At 38.5% G+C, this 13,837-nt stretch overlaps 1 pseudogene; it reads left to right on the top strand.

Moving 5' to 3' along the window:
* Positions 1-11,481: 11,481 nt before the first annotated feature.
* LOC105309198 lies at positions 11,482-13,634 on the top strand (annotated as a pseudogene).
* Positions 13,635-13,837: the final 203 nt, after the last annotated feature.

Here is a 13,837-nt window from a genome sequence, read left to right on the forward strand (position 1 = left end):
TATGTTTTGTAATTTCTGTCAGTTTATTTTGACCTAATTTCCAAAGGTACTTCCATTAATCTAGTGCACACTTGGAGATCGTTCTGTGTGTACAGATTTAAAATTTTAGGTGAAACCATCAGCCTTTAGGAAAAAAAAAAAAAAAAAAAAACAGCCACTTATCAATCCCAAGGTTCTTTTCTTTTCTACATATTCAAATTTATCTTATTTCGCGTTCAAGATTACTGGGCACATTCCATAAGACAAATCTAACTAAATCCTCTTACTGAACATTGTATTACCTGGGTGATACCCCCAATAACCTAACAGAGGCCCTATCCTTTCCTTACAAAGAAAAAGTTTCCTTTTTAAGCCTGCAAAGTTTGGAGTCTGTGCACCGTAATTTACTCCAATCTTCCACTGCTAACTGGGATAGAAATAATTTGCCTACAGCCAAAGAGAATAAAACTACCATCTGCGCAATATTTTGAAAATTCTAAGCCTATTATCATGGCTCTATTAAACTGACTCCTCCCTGGGAGACACAATAACATTCACTCCTTTTTGACAACAGTAGTAATATCTCAGGGTGAGGTCACCTAGAAAGGACAGGTGTCCTTATTACTAAGCCTAGATTTATTGTCAATAATGAAGTTCCTGTCCTCTAACAATACTATCCTCTTCCTCCTACACACACACACACACACACACACACACACACACACACACACGGATAATATATTTTCTTACCTCTAATAGATGAGAGTTGAAGAATATTGGAGAGAAAATTTTAGTTTTGAGGAGAGAATTTTTTTTTAATCAGCCCACTTCTAAATTTTTATGCTAAATATTTATGTAATTAAAATGATGATGAGGACTTCCAGGAAGGATGATGGAGTAGGTAAATGGTGCTCACCTCCTCACATGACCATATCAAAATTACAACTGAATTATAAACAACCACTCTTGAGAACCACCTGGAGATTACCTGAACAGAACATCTATAACTAAATATAAAAAGCCACTGAGACTGGTAGGAGTGGTAGTGATACAAAACAGGTTGGGCCACACGCATGTGTGGTGGTTAGGGATTAGGAGGGATATCTCAGCCTGCAGAGGCCCCCGTGAGGAGTGAAAGATCGCAGACCCACACTAGAATCCCCAGCCCAGAACACCAGTGCCAGGAAGAAGAGTCCCCACAACATCTGGCTGTGAAAAATCAGTGGCGATTCCATTCGGGTGGGACAGGGCTGATGTAGATGCAGATGTCCCTCTTAATGGGCCAAAGCACAGGCTTAATCACCCACAAACATTAGTCCCAAGCTCTAGCGAAGGCACAGCAAAGTGCCAGGGACATATGGGGAGGAACTGAATTGTCTGGCTTCAAGACAAGTGCTGGAGGGGTAGCTCTCTCAAAGACAGAATTCTGGCAGGCACCATTGTTCCTTTGTTGAGACCTCCCCACACACCTGCAGGCACAGTTGGCACCAAATCCGAGGCTCCATTAACCTGGCTAACATTGCTTGCCCCACCCTGGTGACTCCCTGAGACCTAATCACTCCCAACTCGAGCACCAGCCTGAACCTCTTTCAGAGGCTTTTCTACACAAGCGACCAACCTTGGTTTATGTTGCACACTTTCCTAAAATCTCTCAAAGGTCTACAAACCCAAACAAGCAGTGTCAGGCCTCACCATGCCCCGTACCTCTTGCTAAGCAGGCCCAAGCCCAACACTAATGGCTAAGTTTTCAGCATAGCCTCTCCCAGATGCTTCCAAGCCAAGAACAAGCAGCCACCAACTGCAGATCATTTTGCCCCAGGGTAGGACACAGTCAGTGGCTAAACTTGACCTGCACCAGAGCCCCTCCCAGAACAAACACACCCAGTGGCTGGCTTTAGATCACACAAGAGCACCACCTGACTAGCTCCACAAATGATACAATTAGTGGTAGGACTCAGCAGGCACTAGAGCCCAGCTAAAGTAACTCCCACTCTGTGGGGTTAGCCCCCAAACAACAGCTTGTCTGTTGTAGTCAGAACCAGTCCTCACAGCCAGTTAGCCTGAAGGTCAATCCCATCCACTGACATGACAACAACAATCAAGGCTCAACTACAACAAGAGGGCACATACAACCTACCCAGGTACATTCCTGGAGCACCGAGCTCAGATGACCAGGAAGATGGTGCCATTGAGTACCACGGGACACTTAATACATGATGCCATCCTGCCAAGATGGGGAGACATAGCATATCTACATAAGACATATAAACAAACACAAGGTTTCAGCCAAAAAAGTAGACAAACATGTCTCAAATGAAAAAAAAAAATCCCAAAATATAACTAAATGAAATGGAGACAAGAAATCTACTTGTTCAGAGTTCAAAACACTGGTTATAAGGGTACTCAACAAACTTAGGAAAAGAATAGAAGAAATCAATGAGAACTTCAACAAAGAGTTAGAAAACATAAAAGAGAAACAGAAATAAAAAATACAATAACTAAAATGAAGAATACATTCAATAGCATCAACAGCAGATTAGAAGAAGTAAACAACTGAATCAGCAATTTGGAAGACAAAATAGTGAAAAACACCCGATAGAAACAGAAAAAGAAAAAAGAAAAGAAAGAAAAAGAATTTTTAGAAATAAAGATAGTTTAAGAGACCTCTGGAACAATACCAAGTGTAACAACACTCACATCACAGGAGTACCAGAAGGCAGAGAGAGCAAGGGATTTAAAAAAACAATAACTGAAATTCCCTAACCTGGCAATAGAAATAGATATACAACTCCAAGAAGTGCAGAGTGTCCCAAACAAGATGAACTCAAACGAGCCAACACCAAGACTCATTGTAATTAAAATACCAAAGGTTAAAGACAGAGAATCATAAAAGCAGCAAGATAAAAGCACTCAGTTACCTACAAAAGCACTCTCATTAAACTGTCAGCTGATTACTCAACAAAAATTTGCAGACCGGGGAACTGGCATGAAATATTCTAAGTGATGAAAAGCAAGAAACTACAACCAAGATGACTCTATCCAGCAACACTATCATTTAAAATTGAAGGAGACATATAAACTTTCCAGATGAAAAAAATAAAGAAGTTCATCACCACAAGAAATGTTAAAAAGGAATCCTTTAGGGAAAAAGGAAAAAAGGTTAAAATATGAATAATAAAACAGCAATAACTACATACCCATTAATAATTACTTTCAATGTAAATGGGTTAAATGCTCTAATCAAAAGACAGGGTGGCTGAATAGAAAAACTTTTAAAAATAGACCCATAGATATACTGCCTACAAGAGACCAACTTCAGATTGAAAGACACACACAAGCTCAAAGTAAAGGAATGGGAAAAATTATTTCATGCAAGTGGAAATGGGAAAAGAAAGCTGGGATAGCAATATTTATATCAGACAAAAGAGACTTTAAAACAAATACTAGAACAAGAGACAAAGAATGACACTTTATAATGATAAAGGCATCAATCCAACAAGAAAATGTAACCCTTGTAAGTATTTACACATTCTACATGGGAGCACTTACAGATAAAAAGCAAATATTGATGGACATAAAGGGAGAGATCAATGGTAAGACAGTACTAGTAGAGGATATCAATGGATAATCATCCAGAGGAAAAAAAAATCAAGAAAACAGCAGCCTTAAATGACATATTAGATCAGATGGATTCAACTGATATTTTTAGAACATTTCACCCCAAAGCAGCAGAATATATATTCTTTTCACGTGCATTTTCCAAGCTACACAACATGTTAGATCACAAAACAATTCTCAATAAATTTAAGAAGATTGAAATAATATCAAGCATCTTCTCTGACCACAATAGTATGAAACTAGAATACGATTACAAGAGAAAAAAAATACGTGAAAGTAAAATAACATGCTACTAAACAATAAATAGGTTAACAATGAGATCAAGGAAGAAATCAGAAGATACCTTGAGACGAATGAAAGTAAAAATACAATGACCCAAAACCTATGGGACAGAGCCAAAGCAGTTCTATGAGCAAAATTTATAGCAATGCAGACCTATCTGCAGAAATATAACCTTACACTAAAGAAACTAGGAAAAGAACAGCAAACAAAGCCCAAAGTGAGTAGAATGAATGAAACAATAAAGATCAGAGCAGTAGTAAATGAAAGAGTCTAAAAAAATACAAAAGATCGATTAAACATAAAATACAAATGATCAATGAAACGACGAGCTTGTTCTTTGAAAAGATAAACAAACTTGATAAACTTGTAACTAGACTTAACAAGAAAAAAGAGAGAGGACTTAAATAAATAAAATAAGAAATGAAAGAGATGTGACAATCAACACCACAGAAATACAAAGAATTATAAGAAAATACTACAAAGAATTATATGCCAACAAAATGGATTCTCTGAAAGAAACTGATACATTTCCAAAAACATACAATCTTCCAAGTCTGAGTCAAGAAGAAACAGAAAATCTGAATAGACCAATTACTACAAACAAAATCAAATCAGTATCAAGAGATACCCAAAAAAACAAAATTTCTGAATGAAAAGGCTTCAGAGGTTTATGTTATTGAACATTCGAAGAATCAACACCTTTTCAAACTAGTCCAAAAAATTCAAGGAAAGGATCACAAACATATTATGTGACCAGCATTACCCTGATTCCAAAACCAAGCAAAGACATATTTTTTAAAAATTATAGACCAATTTTCTTGAGATGCAAAAGACCTCAACAAAATATTAGCAAACCGATTTCAGCAATACATTAGAAAGACCATACACCATGATCAAATGGGATTTATTCATTTAATACAAGGTTGGATCCATATCTGCAAATCAATTAACTTGATGCATCGCATAAACAAAATGAAGAATTAAAATCACATGATCACATCAATAGATGCAGAAAAAGCATTTGACAAAATTGAGCATCCATTTGTGATAAAAACTCTCAGCAAAATGGAAATAGAAGGAACATACCTCAACATAATAAAGGCTATAAATGACAAACCCAAGCTAACATCGCACTCAATGGAGAAAAGCTAAAACTGTTTTCCTTAAGAGCAGACATAAGACAAGGATGTCCATTTACACCACTTTTATTCAACATAGGATTGGAAATCTTAGCCACAGTAATTAGAAAAGAAAGAGAAATAAAAGGCATCTAAATTGGAAAGAAAGAAGTAAAACTGTCATTATTTGCAGATGACCTGATACTATATAGAGAGAACCCAAAAGACTCCACCAAAAAACTATTAAAACTGATCATTGAATTCAGTAAAGTAGCAGGATACAAAATTAATATTTAGAAATCAGTTACATTTCTATACACCAATAATAAATTATCAGAAAGAGAAATTAAGAAAACAATTCCATTTAAAAATGCATAAAAATACCTAGGAATAAACTTAACCAAAGAGATAAAAGAATTGTACTAGGAAAATTATCAGTCATTGAAGAAAGAAATTGAAGGAGACACAAATAAATGGAAATATTTACTGTGCTCATGGATAAGAAAGAATTAACATTGCTAAATGTCCATACTACCCAAAACCATCTATAAATTCAATGAAACTCTATCAATATCCTAACAGCATTTTTCACAGAATTGGAACAAAAATCCAAAAAATTTATATAGAATCCTGAGAAATAAGAACAAAATAGAAAGTAGCATAATGCCTGACATCAAACTATACTACAAGGCTATAATAATCAAAATAGCATGGTATTGGCACAACAACAGATACATAGATCAATGGAATAGAATAGAGAGCCCAAAAATAAACCCATGCCTATGTGGTCAATTAGTTTATGACAAGGAGACAAGACTATACGATGAGCAAAATACAGTCTAATCAATATGGTGTTGGGAAAACTGGACAGATACATGCAAAAAAAAAAAATTAAACCAGACCACCTTCTTACATCATATTCAAGAATAAACTCAAAATAGATTAAAGATTTAAATGTAAGACCCGAAACCATAAAACTCCTAGAAGAAAACACAGGCAATAAACTGTCTGACATTGCTCTTAGTAATATTTTTTTCTGTTATATCTCATTGGACAAGGGAAACAAAAGAAAAATAAACAAATGGGACTACATCAAATTAACAGGTTTTTGCATAGCAAAGTAACCATCACCAAAACAAAAAGACAACCTACTGACTAGGAGAAGATACATCCAATAAAGAGTTAATATTCAAAATTTATAAAGAATTCATATAGTTCAACACCAAAAGAACAATCTCTTTTTAAAAAGGCAGAAGACCTACATAGATATTTCTCCAAAGATGACATAGAGATGACCAACAGACATATGAAAATATGTTCAATGTCACTAATCATCAGAGAAATGCAAATTAAAACCACAACGAGATATCTTCTCACATTTGTCAGAATGGCTCTCATCAATAAAACAAAGGAGAAGTGGGGGAAAACACTCACTGCCACGACCTGCATGGCTAGAGGGCTAATATACCTGGGGGGAGGGGGAAGGGGAGCAACGGAAGATGAAGAAAAACACAGAGACATAATATAAGAAAAGCTGGGGCCAGGTGGGACACCGCACTCTGATGGAGATACAGTGACGCCGAGGCAAGCTCAGCGCGTTTATTGTATACGGCTAAGGTTAAGGAGGGGATGGGAGTCTTGTTCTCGGAACTTGAAACTCGATGGCAACAATAATCTCCCGAAGGCCTGTCTGTACCCATCTATCCGTGCTAACCTTCAAGCAGCCACCTGTTCTTTGCTTCTTTGCCTTTGGCAGATTGCTACACAGTCAGGCATGACTTTGCCAATGGTCTTTATTTGCTTCTCAGCCCTTGGCAGATTGCAACTCAGACAATCATGGCTTTGCCAATACTTTTGACCATAGGTCCTGACTCAGGCTTTGGCCACAGGTCTGACTCAGGTCCGGCTCTCTACAATCCACAAATGTTGGTGAGATTGTGGAGAAAAGGGAACTCCTGTGCACTGTTTGTGGATTTCCAAATTGGTATAGCCACTATAGAAAACAGGTTCTGAAGGTTCCTCAAAAAATTTAAAAGAGAACTACCTTATGACCCAGCAATTGCACTTATGGGTATTTATCAAAGAAAATCAAAACACTAATTCAAAAAATATATATGTACCCCTATGTTCACTGCAGCTCTGTTTACAATAGCCAAAATATGGAAATAACCTAAGTGCCCATCAATAGACAATTGGATAAAGAGATGGTACATACATAAAATAGAATATTACTCAGCCATAAAAAGAAATGAAATCTTACATATTACCATTTAATGACATGGATGGACCTAGAGGGCATTATGCTAAGAAACAAACTTATAGATACAGAGAACAAACTGGTGATTACTAGGTGGGAGGGAAGTTGGGGTGCTGGGTGAAAAAATTGAAGGGATTAAGAAGTACAAATTGGTAGTTACAAAAAACATTAGTGGAGATTTGAAGCACAGCATAGGGAATATAGTCAATATGTATAGTGCCAGGTGGGTACTAGAGTAACTGGGGGGATAACTTTATAAATTATACAAATGTCTAACCATTATGCCATATAGCTGAAATGAATATAAACAATATTAAATGTAAACTCTAATTGAAAAAAAAAATTTTAAGTAGCCAGCGGGAGAAACGAGTAGAAAGATGTTCACTACAGCATCATATGTAATAGCAAAAAAAAAAAAAAAAAAAAAAATGAACCAATGCATTAGTATATTCTTATGATGAAATAGTATGTGAAAGAAAACTAGAATAAACTAAAACTTCAATAGATTTCAGAATATAATATTGAATAAAATATCAGTGACACATAAAAAACAAGCTTTTGAGACAAAAATAAAAAGCTAAAGTAGTTCATCAACACCAAATCAGTATTACAAAAAATGTTTGTAATAGACTTCTTAGAAGAAAGAAGAAGAAGAAGGGGGATGAGGAGGGGCGGGGAAGAGGAGGAGAAAGAAGAAAGACTAAAAATATGAATATTTAAATGGCAATAACTACATATCTAGCAACAAGTACTTTAAATGTAAATGGATTAAGTGCTCCAATCAAAAGATAGAGTGGCTGAATGGACAGAAAAGACTCTTACATATGCTTCCTACAAGAGATTCACTTCAGATCAAAAGACACACAGACTGAAAGTAAAGGGGTGGAAAAGATCTTTCATGAAAATGGAAACAAACAAAATAAGCTGGCATAGCAATACTTACACTAGACAAAATAAACTTTAAAGCAAAGACTATAACAAGAGACAAAGAAGGACCCAGTAATCTCACTTTCAGGTATTTATCCAATCAAACCGAAAACACTACTTCTAAGGGACATGTGAATCTATATGTTCACTGTAGCAATATTTACAATAGTTAAGATATTGAGGCAACCTGGGTGCTCATCAATAGATGAATGAATAAAGAGGTGGTACACATATACAATATACTATAATCACAAAAAAGAATGAAATCTTGCCATCTGCAACTACATGGGTGACCTAGAGGGTATCGTGCTAAGTGGAGTAAGTCAAACAAATGCCATATGATTTACTTGTGTGTGGAGTCTAAGAAACAAAATCAACAAACAAACAAAACAAAAACAAATTCATAGATACAGAGAACATTTTGATGGTTGCCAGATGAGAGAAGTGCTCGGGGGAGTGGGTGAAAAAGGGGAAAAGATTAAGAAGCACAAATTGGTCATGGGGATATAAACTATAGCATAAACAATATAGCCAATAATATTGTAATAACGATATATGGTGTCAGGTAGGTACCAGGTTTATCAGGATAATCACTTCGTAAAATATATAAATGTCTAATCACCATGTTGTACACCTGAAACTAAAATAATATTGTATGCCAACTGTAATAGAAAAATAAAACTCATTAAACAATAAAATAAAATAAAAGACATGACTTGCCAAAAAAAGAAATAGAAAAGTTTGTGGCCCTATATCTACTAAATAAATTTAATTTGCAATTAAATGCTTTCATACAAAGTAGACTATAGGCCAAAATGGCTTTATTAATAAAGACTAACAAACATTCTAGTAAAAAAATAAAATAATCCCTATTTATATTGTTGAAATAAGAGAATATGCCCAAATCATTTTATGAAGTATTACTCTAACCCCAAAATCAAAGATATCACAAGAAAACTATAGACTAACATCCCTCATGAACATAGACACAAAATTTTAGCAAATTGAATCAATTGAAACAATCCATAAAAATGCCTCATCACAAATGTATAAGTATATTAAATATGTGATGCATCATAACAAAGTGTGGTGTAAAATTAACATGCATTGCAAAAATCTAAATTTTTCCCCAATGCAGTATCATACAGTACTCCCAAGTAAACACTCAAATGTTTTTTGTCTACCTGCAATCTCCAGAGATAATATGGTGATGTGTGTGTGCATGTGTGCATGTATACAGTCAGTCTTCATTATTTATGGATTCCAAATTTGCAAATAAATGGCCTCAAGTGTAATGCTGAAGTGCCAACTAGTGTTCCTAAGCATAAGAGCTTATGGTGTGCTTTATGGAAAAATCGTGAGTGTTATATGAGCTATTCAGGAATAAGTTATACTACTGTTAGTCATGAGTTCAATGTTAATGAATATATATATCAAATAAGTTGTCTTTAAATAGAAACATACATAAAACAAGGTAATATGTTGAACAGTTGATAAAAATATTGTGACCAGAAGCTTCCAGGAACCTAACTTTATATTTCTCCTAGGAGCAATGTTTATTATTTACTAATTCAGTATTTACAGAGACTTTGTAGAACATAACTACTGTGAATAATGATAATTGACTATATATGTGTACATATAACATATATGTATACACACATATCTACTGTATAATCATATATATGTTATACATTATATGTTATATTTATATAAGTATATAGAATATAAAATATATTTAAAACAAATCATTAAATATCAAAATGTTAGATTAAGATGTTAAGATGCTAAAGTTTCTAATGAACCCAGGGTATGTCTTTTAAGTTAAGGCTGAGTAAACTAATGCTACTTAACTGCAAAATTTTACCCTGTTAAAACAAATATCTACCTGCCCACTGACTTTCACTATAAAATATCAATGTACTTGTGAAGTAGGAGTGATCTTATACAATAAAAATATAATAAAATTACACACCAGAAAGCCAAAAATATTTTATGTTAAATTATTTATAGAAAATAATTTTAAAATGAGAACTAATATTTATGGAACACTTACTTTTTGCTAGACACTGACCTAAGCCTTATATCTATGAGGTCTCACAGCAAAATTCTTGGATAACTGCAGGCTATAATTATCAGGAAACTGAAGTATAGAGTGATTAAATAAATTGTGCAAGGTCACATAGGTGGTTAGAGATTTTTTTAAAAGAATCAAATGAAAATTTTACAACTGAAAAATAAAATAAATTAAAAACTCATTAGGTAGGCTTAAAAGTAGAATGAATACATCAGAACAAAGAATCAGTAAACTTGAAGATAGACTAATAATATTTGCACAATCTGAATGACAGAAAGAAAATAGACTGAAAAGAAATAAGACAATAATGAAAGAGCTAACACTTGTATCATTGATGTTCCAGAAGAAAAGAGAATAAGGCTTTCATTATGTATACAAATATCGAATCATTATGTTGTACACCTGCAACTAATATGTTATATGTTAATAATTAATTAATAAGTAAGGCTGTATAGTTATTTGAAAAATTAATGGCTGAAAATCTCCCAAGTTTGGTGAAAGGCATAACCCTCCAGAATCAAGAAGGTGATTCAAGAGGCTGAGCAAAGCCCAAATAAATCCACATCGTAATCAAACTTCAGAAACTCAAACACAAAGAAAAGAAATCCTGAAAGTAGCTAACGACAAAATATTTTCTATAGTCAATGACTTGAATAATAGTGGATTTCTTATCAGAAGTCATGGAGACCAAAGGGAAATGGCACACATTTTTCAAATGTTGAAAGAACTCTCATCTCAGAATTTTATGCCCAGTGAAAATATCCTTCAGGAATAATGGGGGAAATCAAACATTTCTTTCAGGTAAAAGAAAGCTAAGAAGTAATTATACAATAATTAAAGCGATCATACAGTTAAAGGGGAGAGGGCAAAGAGACCTTTATGGAGGTGTGACTATGACTTATTTCCTTAATAGAATACCACACATATGATCTACAACTTTACTTTTTTTCTTTAAAAATATCCTGAATTTGGGTGAGGAAAACGGAGGCACCATAGCCATGGTAGCCGTAGCGTCCAAGCAACCTGGCAAACCAAGTCAACAACAACCACCCAACAACCACCCGGCCAATCTGCACCCACAGCCCCCACCCCTGGCCCAGGGACCCAGGCACGTTCCATCCCATTCCCAACATCGTCTTTAAGACCTCTGTGGGCAGAAGTGGGGTGAAGCCGAGGAAGGGAAAAAAAGGCCTTAGTTGTTATCATTTTTTTTTACTGTTGGCATGGCAACACGGGAGTAATTTACTGAGCTACACACAGCCCTGCAGCCCTCCCAGCCACAACAGACCCAGACTCAGCCACCACCACTGCCATCAACAGCACCCTAGCACCCCCCAGCCACGCCCCCCCACCCCAGTATGTCACGGAGCTGCAGAGCCTCCGGCCTCAGGCACAACCACCTGGCAGCCAGCAGCAATGCCTGACAGAGCTCCCAGCTGCCCTCAACCCTCAAAGCCGGCCAGTACTCCCAGCCCATCCCCAGTGTCCCAGCAGTACATTGTGGTCACCATCTCAGAAGGTGCCGCTCAGGCCAGTGAGACTGTGTCAGAGGCCAGTCCCAGCTCCATAGCCAGTGAGACTTGAGACCCACTCAGGAGGTTCAGCAGGTGCAAGGCACCCAGCAGCAGCTGCTAGTCCAGACAAACATTCAGACCAAGCCAGGCCTCGTGTCACTCCTCCAGCTCACCAACATTCCGGTGCCCAAGCAGGCTCTCCCCAACACAGCAGCTGGTAGGGAAGAGCATAACCCCAGGTGGCAAGGGCAGCCAGGTCTCCCTGATCATACAAAGCACCCATTAGGTGCACACAACCCAAGCAGTCCCTGGTGCAGGCCAACAGTTACTCCAGCAAGACGGATGGGGTCCCCACAATAACAGTGCCGCAGCAGTTGCAGGACCACGGCGTCCAGCAGAGCGTCACCATCAACCAAGAGAGGTCTGTGGTCCAGGCCACTCCGCAGGCACCCAAAGCCAGACCTGTGCAATAACTCACGGTGCAGGGGCTCCAGCCAGTCTACATGGCTCAAGAGGTGCAGCAACTCCAGCAGGTGCCTGTCCCATGTGTGTCCCAGCTAAGTGCAGTATGTGGATGGTGGGGATGCCAGCTACACTGCCAGTGCCATCCGCTCCAGCACTTACCCTTACCCTGAAACGCCACTGTACACAGAGACAGCCAGCAACAGCTACTATGAGGCTGTGGATATGGCTACCCAGGGCAGCATACCCGCCACCTCCCAGGCAATGGACAGCAGCATCTCTGTGCCCATGTACACGTCCAGCAGCCAGGTCGTCACCAGCCCCATCATCAGTAGGAGTGCGGCCAGCAAGAGCAGCAATGGTAGTGGTGGTGGTAGAGGGGGCAGGCAGCAGCTGCAGTGGCAGAAGAGCAGGCACTTACCATGATCCAAGGAAGCTACATGCTGGGCAATGCCAGCCAGTCCTACTCCTACACCATCTGTGCTTCACCAGCCACTGTCCCGTGGCTCCTAGACAACTATGACATGGCCAGAGATGTGAGCCTGTCATGAAGCACCCTCTGTTGCCACTACTTTCTGCACTTCCAGGAGCAGAAGCTGGAGCTCATCAAAGCCATCTCCTTTGACAAGCTCATCCACTTGATCTTCATGGGCTTGCACACCTGCCATCTGGAAACCAGGGGCAACTCCAAGTACCACTACTGAGGCCTATGCATAAAGGCCAGCTCTCTCTACTACAGCTGATAGGGGACCAGCAGCACATGGTCATGCAGGGTCAGCCCTTCTCATAGAAGCAGAGGCTCAAGCCCATCCAGAGATGGAGGACATGACCAACAGTGTCTCCTTGGGACCACAGCAGGCCACAAGGCTGTCAGACATCAGCTCCCAGGTCCAGCAGTACCAACAGTTCCTGGATGCCTCAAAGAGTCTCCCTGACTTCTCAGAGCTTGACCTCCAGGGCAAAGTGCTGCCCGAGGCCATGGAGCCCAGAGACATCAAAGCTTTCCAGGTCCTGTACCGGAAACAACATGAAGCCATCATTGACATCATGGTGAACCTGCAGTTCCCCCTGGTGGAGAAGCTTTGGAAAACCTTCAGGAAATACCATCCTCAGCCAGCCCAGTGAGGCACCACTGCTGGCCATACAGGAAGAGGCTGAGAAGCAATTGCCCAAGGCCAGCCTAGTACTGTTGTCCAAATTCGGCCTGTGATGCAGTAGACCAAGCATTGTGACATGCCGTACCAGGACCTAGTGGAGATCCTTTTATCCTTGACATTCTGCAGCCCATCACCAGTACCTTTACCTAAGCAATCCAGAACTTTGCCAAGAACCTGAAGAGCTGACTCACCGACACCATGGTGAGCATCCCTGAGATGCTGCAAGAGAAGGTGAAGATGTGAGGGATTAGCCCGGCGTCAGCCTGAGCTCCTCCTTCAGGGCTTCGGAGCTGAAATCTCAGGGCTGACGGCTGGAGGCCTCGGTACCTCTGCTGGATAGAATCAGGAATATTTGTCCCCATGGCTGTTTCCTGAGAGCGAGCTTTGCACATTGTCTTTACAAACCAGCTTCCTTAGCTGCCAATTTAAAACACAATCCCTTTGTA

Source organism: Pteropus vampyrus, unplaced genomic scaffold (assembly GCF_000151845.1).
Source record: "Pteropus vampyrus isolate Shadow unplaced genomic scaffold, Pvam_2.0 Scaffold681, whole genome shotgun sequence".
NCBI classification, from domain to species: domain Eukaryota; kingdom Metazoa; phylum Chordata; class Mammalia; order Chiroptera; family Pteropodidae; genus Pteropus; species Pteropus vampyrus.